The sequence below is a fragment of the Pseudophryne corroboree genome, chromosome 3 (assembly GCF_028390025.1).
Source record: "Pseudophryne corroboree isolate aPseCor3 chromosome 3, aPseCor3.hap2, whole genome shotgun sequence".
NCBI classification, from domain to species: Eukaryota; Metazoa; Chordata; class Amphibia; order Anura; family Myobatrachidae; genus Pseudophryne; species Pseudophryne corroboree.
Window position 1 is genome coordinate 667,939,937 of NC_086446.1, and position 12,385 is coordinate 667,952,321.

The window sequence follows — 12,385 nt, forward strand, 5'->3', positions numbered from 1 at the left end:
CTTTTACGTCTGATAATCTGTCTCCATTTGTAAGTATTAAGTCTAATATTGCGTCTTTCCGAGTGGGCTCCCTCACCAATTGGTGGAGGGATGCTCCCTGAAGGGAATTTAAAATGTTCCTACTTCTAGTGGAACTAGCAACAGACACCTCCCAGTTTACATCAGGAAGATTAAAGTCTCCCATGATTATTACCTCTCCTTTTAATGCCATTTTAGTTATGTCCTGCAATAGGTTCTTGTCAAGTTCCTCTTCCTGACCTGGTGGCCTGTATATCACGCCAATACGAATAATCTCCCCGTACTTGCGTGGGTTTCTTCCGGGTACTCTGGTTTCCTCCCACAATCCAAAAATATACAGGTAGGTTAATTGACTCCCAACAAAATTAACCCTAATGTGAATGTGTCTGTGTGTACATGTGGTAGGGAATATAGATTGTAAGCTCCACTGGGGTAGGGACTGATGTGAATGGCCAAATATTCTCTGTACAGCGCTGCAGAATATGTGTGCTCTATATAAGTAACTGGTAATAAATAATAAATAAATAATTTTTATATAAATGTAATATTTTTTATTAGAAGATAGAGGAGCATAGGTAAATATGAAATGTTGAGTGAAGTCCACCATTTAATATTAATATCCATAATATTTTTAACTGTATCAATATATGTTCTTAAAATAATAGATTACGGAATCCCTCGCCTAAATTAAGCAACTAGTATTTGATTAAGGATCATCTGAAATATATTAGGGAGAGTGTTTAGGACTTTAAGTACTGCTTATATGTGAGGCGATATCTTAAATATGATTTTCGTATTTAATGAACATAAAAACACCCAAACGTTGCATTAATTATTATATGCTTGTATTGCTATATTGATTAGAAACTAACGGATCCTTAGATAGAAAGTATTCCATGATATGTGTTTGACATTATGTGATTACTGAATCTTTGAAAGGACCTCTCCCAAGGCCATCTTGATTTTAACAATCTGGGCCAAGTGTAATAGAGTGAGAATTTCAGAAAATGAGAGATTTGGTAAGGTTTTTCAGGTTTTTTTTTAAAGTGGCAATCATTTATACTGCAAAACCAGGTTGATCTTGCTGTGTAAATGATTGCCACTTAAAAAAAACTGCAAAACCTTACAAATCTTTCACTTTTTGAAACTCTCACTCTATTACATTGGCCCTCTGTCTTTTTTGTTAAATTAGTAGCGTGAAGGTGAGTTCAGCATTTAGTATTGAGTAGCACGGATCATGTGGGAGTGGTGAGAATATTGTGTTCATATTTATAATTGACACATTAAATTATATAATCTTAATGCATTAAGGAAATGGGCTCTAAATTGCTTATGGGAATCATATCACATAACAAATGTACCTCTTTGTGAAACAACGAAAAACATTACAAGTTCCTAGAGTAGTTTTTCAGCTTAGGTATGACATGCACTCACTCCCTTTATCACAGAGGTGGCCGCCTTCCCAGAAACCTGCTGTTTTTCCAGACACTGTAATATCTGAAAATTCAAAAGAATACTTGCTGAATGCTCCTTTACTTAGGCTCACTACCAGATGGACAAGTACCAAACAATTAGTAAATGAAAGCATATCTGGGAAATCTAGCTGAGCTCCTTTATCAGGGTTTTTAGTATTATCACATAGAACTCATATCTACGTGAGAGATTGTGTGCAGTTACAAGCAATAATCAGTAGCAGTGTGTAGCTGTAAGATAGATCTAATACTAACATTTCTTGAACAAAGCAGTAAAACATAATGTATTATAGACAAGAGTCAAATAATATGTAATATGAAAACATACAGTACAGTATATCTGTTTAAATTCTTAGCATCAATTAAGTTCCATCCATACTGTACATACCCATTTACAACAGTTGGAAAAGTTATCACCAGCACCTGTAAGAGAAAATGATGGTGATCGTCATAAGAAACTATCTGCAGAGCTGCCACAGTTAGCTCTGTTATACTATTTGTGAGAGTTATAACCCTTGGGAGTATTCCGAGTTAATGAAAAAGAGAACTAGTTATGTCAATTAATAACTTTCATAACTTCACAAGTGAGATTCAACTGTACGTGCTCTGCTGCCAGAAATACAGAACTAGAGATGTGCAACGGACACTTTTCGGGTTTTGTGTTTTAATTTTGGATTCTTGATCTCCGTTCGTGTTTTTGATCTGGATTGGTTTTGCCAAAACCACCCTTTCGGGTTTTGGTTTTGGATCTGGATTTTTTTTTAAACATAAAAACAGCTAAAATCACAGAATTTCTTTTTCTTTTTTTTTGTTCTTACAGTAGTATTGACCTCAATAACATTCATTTCCACTCATTTCCAGTCTATTCTGAACACCTCACAACATTGTGTTTAGGCCAAAAGGTTGCAACAAGGTAGCTCGATGACTAAGATAAGCGACACAATTGGGCGACATCTAGGAGTGGCACTGCAGTGGCACACTGGATGGCAGTTTTAAAAACTAGCCCCCAGAGAGCACATAATGCAAAGAAGAAAAAAAAAGAGGTGCAAGATGGAATTGTCCTCGGGCCCTCCCACTCACCCTTATGTTGTATAAACAGGACATGCACAGTTTAATAAACCCATAATTTTAGTGACAGATGATCCCCCCTCGAAAAAGCTTGCCAAGTTCTCTGAATCATAGCTAGCTACAAACATACCACCTCCTTCTTTGATGAGTTTTCACATTATGAGAAGAGGCCAGAGGAAGAGGACAGTGTCAAGGAGGTGATTAAAAATTATAGAGGCGGTTTCCGGTGGGCGGGCCTGACAATTGGCCACGTTTTATGAGAGCGCTACATTCCCTGCTGAGGAAAACAACTTAAAATCCCCTCAAAGCTGGGAACAACCCCCGTCAACTTCAGGATACCCCTGGGAGATACTGGTGGGCAAGTGGACCCTGATCCCGGCTCCCCACTGTTCACACTACCGCCGGAACAGAGGCGTTTATTAGACACCGGCACCCTCGGCTGCCATCTTAAGCCCACTCACCCCCAGCACTAGAGCATCCTGGCTGGGATCTACATCCTGCAGACACCCGCCTACTCACTGCTGCTGGTGGTGATCTCACCAGCGGGACAGACAGCTGCTGGACTCCCCGGTAGAGTGCTACAACCAGCGGGAACCTGTCTCCCTGTAGCGGCGGCTGGTGACGTCACCGGCGGGACCCTCAGCTGTCTGTGTGCAGCACCTTGTCTTCTGCTTCAACCTCTTGCCCCTGTCACGGGCTTCCTACCTCCGGCTCACTGAGAATTCCAGCTGCGCTCACTGCAGCTGACCTATTGTCTACACTACTGCAGCTGCAGCCTTCTGCACAGAGCCCCACTAACATCCTGGACATCACTATTCTAACACAGCAAGTGCTGACAATTGTCCCCACCACTTCAGGTACCGTGCTGGTCGCTGCCTGCTTTCCGGGGACACTATGCTAGGGGACGTGGGCTGCCATCCCCCTCTTCCCTGCTCTACATAAGTGCTATTCTGGAGGGGCTACACTGCTGGGCTGCTTTCATCTGGCGACCCCCCTCCCCACCACTCTGCAGCTTCATAGCTCTGCCTCAGGGTGATACGTGATCCATGACAGCTCTCCTCCCCTGGCATCACCTATCCTGCATGATATCTATCTGAAAGCTTATAGTGGACGCCTCCTTGCAGCATATCATATTATCTTACTATATTGTCCTAATCATGGAGAAATATGTGGCTATAACACCCAGGAACACTAAAAATTCTCAGACCCATAAACAGAAAGAGAAGTTTCCTGTGGTCACTTCATCTCCTCTCCGAACCTTTCCCTCCAAGGATGACTCCTTAGGCTCGCCTGATCCGGCCTCCGCTTGTTCTGACATGGCGAGGAGAGCAAAGGAAATATCGGATGTATTGTCCCCACTACTTGACGCCAAACTGGCCCCTGACCTCAGCAACTGCGCTTCTGAAACAACACACCTCTCGTTTAACGGAAGCTGAAGATAGGATCTCTGCTCTGGAGGATGAGTTAACGGAGGCGAAAACTTTGTTACATACGCAGGACACTAATATGCTGGTGTTTCAAGACAAACTAGAGGAATTTGCAAATCGGAATCGTCAGAATAATTTGCATCTCATCGGTTTACCGGAATCAGTGAGACCTAAAGAATTGCTCTTTATTGTGTCCTCCTGGTTACCCGAAGCTCTGGGTCTACCATCCTCAACCAGACCACTCCAAGTGGAGAGGGCACACTGTATTGGCCCAGACCGGCGTGATAAACAACAGCATCCCTGCCCTGTCATATTCCGCCTGTTGAATTATCTCGACAAGGTGTCACTTATGGATGCATACCGGAAGCTGAAAGATCTCAAATACAAAGACACCCACATCTTATTATTCCAGGACTTTTACTTCCAAGTCTCCACTAAATGCCGTGCATTCTCCCTGGTCTGCACCGAGCTGTTTTCCAGGGGGATTCATTTTGCACTTCTGTATCCCGCCAAACTTCGAGTACACTACAATGGTGCCACCACCTTTCTTGACACTCCGCCCTAACAACAGATTGCCCCCCCCCCCCCCCCCCCCACACACACACACACACACACACACACACACACACACACACACCGTTTCCCTTCCTATTGACTCCCTGGCCCTCATAGACTCCTGGAAATTTTTCCACCCCATCACCCATGAATTTACCTTTTACACCCATCCTCACAACTCCTTTTCCCGTATAGACTACTGGCTGGTGTCAAGTTCTCTTTTGCTTAAAGTAGAACAGGTGGCCATAAAGAAAATTCTATTATCCGACCACGCCCCCATTTGGATGACCATTACCTTACATAAACCTAAAACTTTTTCCTATAATTGGAAATTCCCTGACTATTTGGCATCTACTGATGATTTTAATACTCACTTAGCGCAGTCTTTCTCTAATTATCTTGTAGATAATAATGTCCATCGTTCAGGCATTAATCTCTTCTGGCCAGTGTCTAAACCGGTTTTAGGAGGCCACATTATAGCTTATTTAGCAGCCAAAAAGAAAAAAACTTGCTCAGAGATTCTCCCAGGCTTCCACGACAGTTTCTGTGGCTTACTCCACTTTACTGGACAGCCCCTCAGAATCCTCCCGCCTCCTATATAAACAGGCTAAGGATCCCTATGACACACTATGTTCTGAAAGGCCCAGATGAATCTTAACTACCAGAAAAAACATTATTTTCGTTGTGGAAATAGGTCGGGAAAACTTCTGGCCAGCATGGTATGAGAATCCACGGCAACTGCCCCTATTCTCTCAATTCAACTTCCTGATGGCACCCTCTCCACCTCCCAAACTGATATAAATTCAACCTTTTTAACCTATTTTGAATCCTTCTATAGCGCTCCAGTAGATAACCCGACAGCAGGAATGGACTTTCTTACCCGTTTAGAACTCCCATTCCTTACTGTTGATGACAGAGAATTCCTCATGTCTCCTGTAACGACACAAGAGATCGAACAGACGATTAAATCACTCCCTATAGACAAGTCTCCTGCACCAGATGGTCTATCCGCTGCGTATTATAAATCCATATCATCACAAGTCTCCTCACTTCTTGCCCAACTATTTAATTCCATTCTTTCAGGTGGCCAAGCTCCCATATAGTTCAATGGGCCTAATTCTGAGTTGATCGCAGCAGCAATTTTGTTAGCAGTTGGGCAAAACCATGTGCACTGCAGGAGGGGCAGATATAACATGTGCAGAGAGATTAGATTTGGGTGGGATGTATTCAAACTGAAATCTAAATTGCAGTGTAAAAATAAAGCAGCCAGTATTTACCCTGAACAGAAACAAAATAACCCACCCAAATCTAACTCCCCCTGCAAATGTTACATCTGCCCCCCTGCAGTGCACATTTGGGGTAATTCCAAGTTGATTGCAGCAGGAATTTTGTTAGCAGTTGGGCAAAACCATGTGCACTGCAGGTGGGGCAGATTTAACATGTGCAGAGAGAGTTAGATTTGGGTGTGGTGTGTTCAATCTGCAATCTAATTTGCAGTGTAAAAATAAAGCAGCCAGTATTTACCCTGCACAGAAATAAAATAACCCACCCAAATCTAACTCTTTCTGCACATGTTATATCTGCCTCCCCTGCAGAGCACATGGTTTTGCCCAACTGCTAACAAAATTCCTGCTGCGATCAACTTGGAATTACCCCCATGGTTTTGCCCAATTGCTAACAAACTTGCTGCTGCGATCAACTCAGAATTACCCCCTCTGTTGCTAGGATTATTATTTTTTTGAAACCAAACAAAGGGGGTAATTCCAAGTTGATCGCAGCAGGAAATTTTTTAGCAGTTGGGCAAAACCATGTGCACTGCAGGGGGGGCAGATATAACATTTGCAGAGAGAGTTAGCTTTGGGTGGGTTATTTTGTTTCTGTGCAGGGTAAATACTGGATGCTTTATTTTTACACTGCAATTTAGATTGCAGATTGAACACACCACACCCAAATCTAACTCTCTCTGCACATGTTATATCTGCCCTTCCTTAATTGGGGTGTGAGCTACTTTTGGAAAATAAAACCTAAGAAGGAGCTATCCCCTCCCCCCCAATGTGTGTGTGTTCTTGTGAAAGTGGGTGTGGCCTCACAAAAGTAGGTGTTGCCTCACAACTACTAGTAATGCCCCCCCGCATAGTGCCAAATACACAAATAATAATAATTATTATTATTATCCTTTATTTATATGGTGCCACAAGGGTTCCGCTGCACCCAATTACAGAGTACATAAACAAATAATCAAACAGGAAAACAGCAACTTACAGTTGATGACAGTATAGGACAAGTACAGGGTAAATAAACATAGTTACATCAGCAGATGACACTGGAATAAGTATCAGGTGGCAGAAGACTGATGGATTTGGTGCAGTTGAAGATTATTAAAGTAAGAAAGGATAAGCACATGAGGGAAGAGGGCACTGCTCGTGAGAGCTTACATTCTAAAGGGGAGGGGTAGACAGACAGGGGTGACACAGATGGGGTACATAGAGAGCATAGAACAGAGGGTTAGGATGAGATTTGGCTGGGTTTGGTGAAGATGTGGGTCTTGAGAGCCTGTTTGAAGTTTTGTAGAGAGGTGGAGAGTCTGAGGGGGAGAGGTGGGGAATTCCAGAGAAGTGGTGCAGCACGTGAAAAATCTTGGAGGTAGGAGTGGGAGGAAGTAATCCGTAGGCAGGAGAGTCGGCGTGCATTAGCAGAGCGAAAAGGACGGGTGGGAGTGTAAAGGGAGATAAGGTCAGATATGTAGATGGGAGAGGAGTGGGTGAGAGCTTTGTAAGCGAGTGTGAGAAGCTTGAAATGGATTCTGCAAGGGAAGGGGAGCCAGTGAAGGTCTAGTAAGAGAGGAGAGGTGGACGTAGTGCTTTTGGTGAGGAAGATGAGCCGGGCAGCAGCATTGAGGATAGATTGGAGTGGAGAGAGGTATATGTCAGGAATGCCAGTCAGGAGCAGATTACAGTAGTCCAGTCTGGAGATGACCAGTGAGTGGATAAGAGTCTTAGTAGCATCCTGGGTCAGAAAGGGTCTGATCCTGGAAATATTTTTTAGATGAAAATGGCAGGTTTGTGAGAGGTGCTGAATGTGTGGTTTGAAGGAGAGGGAGGAGTCAAGGATTACTCCGAGACAGCGCACTTGGGGGCTAGAGGAGATAGTAGTGCCATCAATAGATAATGAGATTGTAGGAGGTGAGGTTATGCGGGAGGGAGGGAAGATGATCAGCTCGGTCTTAGACATGTTAAGTTTAAGAAAGCGCTGGGACATCCAGGAAGAAGTAGCAGAGAGACAGTTGGAGATACGAGTGAGGAGAGCAGGGGAGAGGTCTGGAGAGGAAAGATAGATTTGGGTGTCATCAGCATAGAGATGATATTAGAAACCAAAAGAACTAATGAGCTTACCTAGTGAGGACGTTTAGAGAGAGAAGAGAAGAGGACCAAGGACAGAACCTTGGGGTACCCCTACAGTTAGTGGAAGTGAGGGGGAGGTGGAGTCATGAGAGGATACAGAGAAAGAATGGTCAGAAAGGTAGGAGGACAGCCAAGAGAGGTCAGTGTCACGCAGACCAATGGAGTGAAGAATTTGTAGTAGGAGAGGATGGTCCACAGTGTCAAAAGCATCAGAGAGATCAAGTAGAATAAGTATAGAGTAGTGTCCCTTAGATTTAGCAGCATGGAGGTCATTGCATACTTTTGTAAGGGCAGTTTCAGTGGAGTGGAGAGGACGGAAGCCAGACTGGAATGGGTCAAGCAGTGAGTGTGAGGAAAGAAAGGAAGTAAGGCGGTTGTAAACAATACTCTCAAGGAGTTTGGAGGCAAAAGGGAGGAAAGAAATGGGTCGGTAGTTGGAGAGAGTAGGGTAGGTTTTTTAAGAATAGGAGAGATGAGTGCATGCTTGAAGGCAGAGGGGACAGTGCCTGATGACAGTGATAGATTGAGAAGGTGGGAAAGATGGGAACAAGCAGAAGGAGAGAGGTAGCAGAGGAGGCGGGAGGGGATAGGGTCAAGTGGGGAGGTGGTGAGGGGACAGGAACGAATGAGGGCCATGACTTCCTCTCCAGATTCATGGAGTGAAGACCAGATCCAGTGAGCTCCCATTAACATGGGAGGGTGAGGAGGTCCACTGGGAGAGACCAAGTGAAGAGGTGAGGTTAAGGAGTTTAGAGGTAGGGGATTGTGTGGGGATGTCAATAGGGATGTTGAAATCGCCTAGGATAATGAAGGGAATGTCAGAAGAGAGGAAGTGAGGAAGCCAGGAAGCAAAGTTGTTGATGAATTTGGAAGCAGTGCCAGGGGGGCGGTAAATGACAGCTACTCTAAGATGGACTGGTTGGAAGAGGCATATGGCATGGACCTCAAATGTAGAGAATGTATGGGATGGTTCAGGTGGTATGAGTTGGTAGGAGTAACTAGAAGGTAAAAGGACCCCAACACCACCCCCATGGCGACCCCCGGGTCGAGGTGTGTGTGTGTGAATGTGAGGCCCCCAACAGAGAGAGCAGCAGGAGAAGTAGTGTCAGAGGGCGTAATCCAAGTTTCAGTAATGGCTAGTAGGTGTAGGGAGTTGGAAATGAAAAGGTCATGAGTGGGGACCAGTTTGTTACAAACAGATCTGGCATTCCAGAGGGCACAGGATAGGGGGTATGAGTTTGTGGGAGAGATGTGAATGAGATTTTCAGGGTTGCTGTAGCGATGAGGTGAGATTAACTTTGAGGGCAGGGATGATGAGAGAGTAGTGATGGTACGGGTGCCTGAGCTAGGAGAGGAAACTGCTGGAGGTGCCCCTCAGCAGTGCCAGATACACAAATAATGCCCCTCAGCAGTGCCAGGTATACAAATAATGCCTCCCAGCAGTGCCAGATACACAAATAATGCCCCCACCAGTGCCAGATACCATTCCCCCCGCAGTGCCATTTAAAATACCCCCTGCAGTGCCAGATAAAATGCCCCCCGCCCCTGCAGTGTCTAATACAGTGCCCCACACAGTGCTAAACCTTGCTGGCTTCTTCTACTGCCACCGGTGCTGCTCCTCCTGTATGAGGGACAGAAGGTGAGGAGAGTGCAGCGCGCTCCTCTCCAGTGAAGTCCGGAGAGTGGCTGCGGTGAGGGTGACAGAGTCTCCGATGGTGGCAGGCATTTAAAATATGGAGCCGGTAAGCAAGCCAATCAAAACTCGCGGTCCAGCAGCCAATCAGGTGCATGGCCCACAAACTCTGATTGGCTGACAGCCGGCTCCATATTAAAAATGAAGAGAGGAGGAGTGCCACTGACTACCCAAGCTCGTGCGCTCTGTGAGCTCCCAAAAATACTACGGCAAGCTACCGGTAGCTCGTGGGCTACGGGTTGGAGATCACTGCTTTATGTCCTCCAAACTCTGCCCATTTATCCCTCTAAACACCTACTGTCGAATTTGAACAAAGACCTTTTTAATTCATTTGGGCAAACAAACACCCCCGAAATTCTCTATTTAAACTTTAGCAAAAACGTGATCTGGGAGGTCTTAATTTGCCATGTTTACGATCCTATGCCCTGGCAGCTAATTATAGGATAGCCTTTGATTGGATCAGTGGCACCCAAACTTATTCAAACAGCCACCTAGATCAAGCTTTTGCACTCGGTTGGAATCTAGTTTCTTTACTACACACTCCACCTCAGGCTCTCCTACCATCATTTAAAAACAACTGCTTAATCTACTCTGCCTGTGTTGCCTGGTGCACTTTGCTCCCTAGGCTATATGGTTAAGTTACCAATCTATATGTCTACCGTTATGGGGAAATCCCAACTTCCATCCCCATTTCACGTCCCCAATTTTTAGGGTATGGCACAGGCATGGCCTCTGTTACATATTCCGATTTTTACAACCGGAATCGTTTACTCTCTTAACACGTACTCAACTCCAAGAGAACTTCCCGACATTAACAATACCTTTGTTCCCCTTCCTACAGGCCTGTAGTTACCTCACCTCAATACTATCTGTATTGGGAGATAAGGGTATGTCCACTGACCTTGACAGTGCTATACGACACAATCCAAGATCTCCACTCACTACCTCGCACATCTATGACCAAGCCCGCTTAGTATTGAACCTTGAGAGAGGTTCGGGGGGACTGCTGAAATGGGAAAGTGATTTCCCTAGTGTTACCATGAAATCACTACTTTCTGCTTACCAAACTTTAAACAAGCATATGGTCTCTATATCATATGTGGAGATGAACCACAAAATTCTACATAGGGCATACTTCATACCCAAGCTCAAATTTTTGATGGGCAAAGCCCATGACCAGGAGGCCGACATTACACACTGTCTTTGGTTATGTCCCCTGGTTCGTTCCTTCTGGTCTACCCCTCAAAACTACATTACCCACAACCTACACCTATCCTTCACTATTTGTGATATATGGGCCTTCTGGGGCATAGTCCCTGTCAAATCAAGATCTAGTTTGTCTGGTGGTAACCTAAAACTACTTAACAAACTAGCTGCCACAGCTAAAAAGACGATATTATCCCAATGGATATCTCCCAACCCTGTACCTATTACTCTTTTATATCCCAGGTTATCCTACTTTTTCACAATGGATTTGTCTGAGGTTTCCCTGCAAAAAGAAAAACGGACTGCAACTTTCTTTGGCATCTGGTTGCCCTATATCACAACATTGGCCCTCATTCCGAGTTGATCGCTCACTGGCTACTTTTATCAGCCGTGCGAACGCATAGTCGCCGCCCACGGGGGAGTGTATTTTCACTTTTCAGAAGTGCTAATGCCTGTGCAGCCGCACGGCAGAAAACACTTTTTCTGCATAACAAGACCAGCCCTGTAGTTGCTTATTCTGTGCGATGATCTCTGCGATGAGTGACACGGTAATGACGTCAGATACCCACCCAGCAAACGCCCGGCCACGCCTGTGTTTTTCCAAACACTCCCAGAAAACGGTCAGTTGCCACCCAGAAACTCCCACTTCCTATCAATCTCCTTGCGTTCGGTTGTGCGATTGGAATCGCCGCTAGATCCAGTGCAAAACCACAAAGGCCTTCGTACCCGTATGACGAGCGTGTGCATTGCAGTGCATACGCATGCGCAGATTACCCATTTTTTTCACTAATCGCTACGTAGCGACCAACGGCAGCTAGTGATCAACTCGGAATGAGGGCCATTGCCTCTAGAAACCAAATCACTTTTGCGTCAGAGCTTTAGCCTCACCACATGGTACAATATGACCATATTGGATACTGGCCACCCTTTTTAAAGCCAACTCTAGGCCCTTCCGGCTTCTTTGTATGCCCACAAACTCATGGTTTGCCCCTATACCCTTTCTTTTAATTGCTCCCTGTGCATATTCTCATGTATGTAATGTATTTTATATGATCTTTTTTTCCGTTGATGTGTGAACTTTTTCAGTGTTTGTAATTCTTCTGTCAATAAAAATTGTTACAACAAAAAAATATAGAGGAACATACAATCAGGAACAGCACACAAGCTTTCACCTCCACTCCTGTCTTGTTGTGGAACAGAAAGGACTTTTACAAAAAAATATATATAATTACCACATTGCTGGACAAACTAAAAAACTAGGGGCCAAAGCCTCCCCCTTCATCATTTTCAGGGATTATGATAATCTCTGATTTAATACTGGGATGCAAATAAACAGTTTTATACCACAGGATCAAGATTGGATATTTTCCCCTTTTTTTTTGCATTTTTATTTACATATTTTGTGGCAGATGCTTTATCTGCATTTTTCACAGCTACCAGTTACACACATGTGAGCATGTGTGTCTTGTTTATTTTATTCAAATTTTATTTTTAAATAAAGTAGCACCTTAGATGTTTTAGCAGCCCCTCGTGAGCTCCCATGGT

The 12,385-nt window shown here is 44.4% G+C and overlaps 1 pseudogene; it reads right to left on the reverse strand.

Annotated features, from left to right (window-relative positions):
• Positions 1 to 12,385, reverse strand: part of LOC135058154 (olfactory receptor 5AR1-like) — a 377,933-nt pseudogene that overhangs the window by 51,160 nt on the left and 314,388 nt on the right.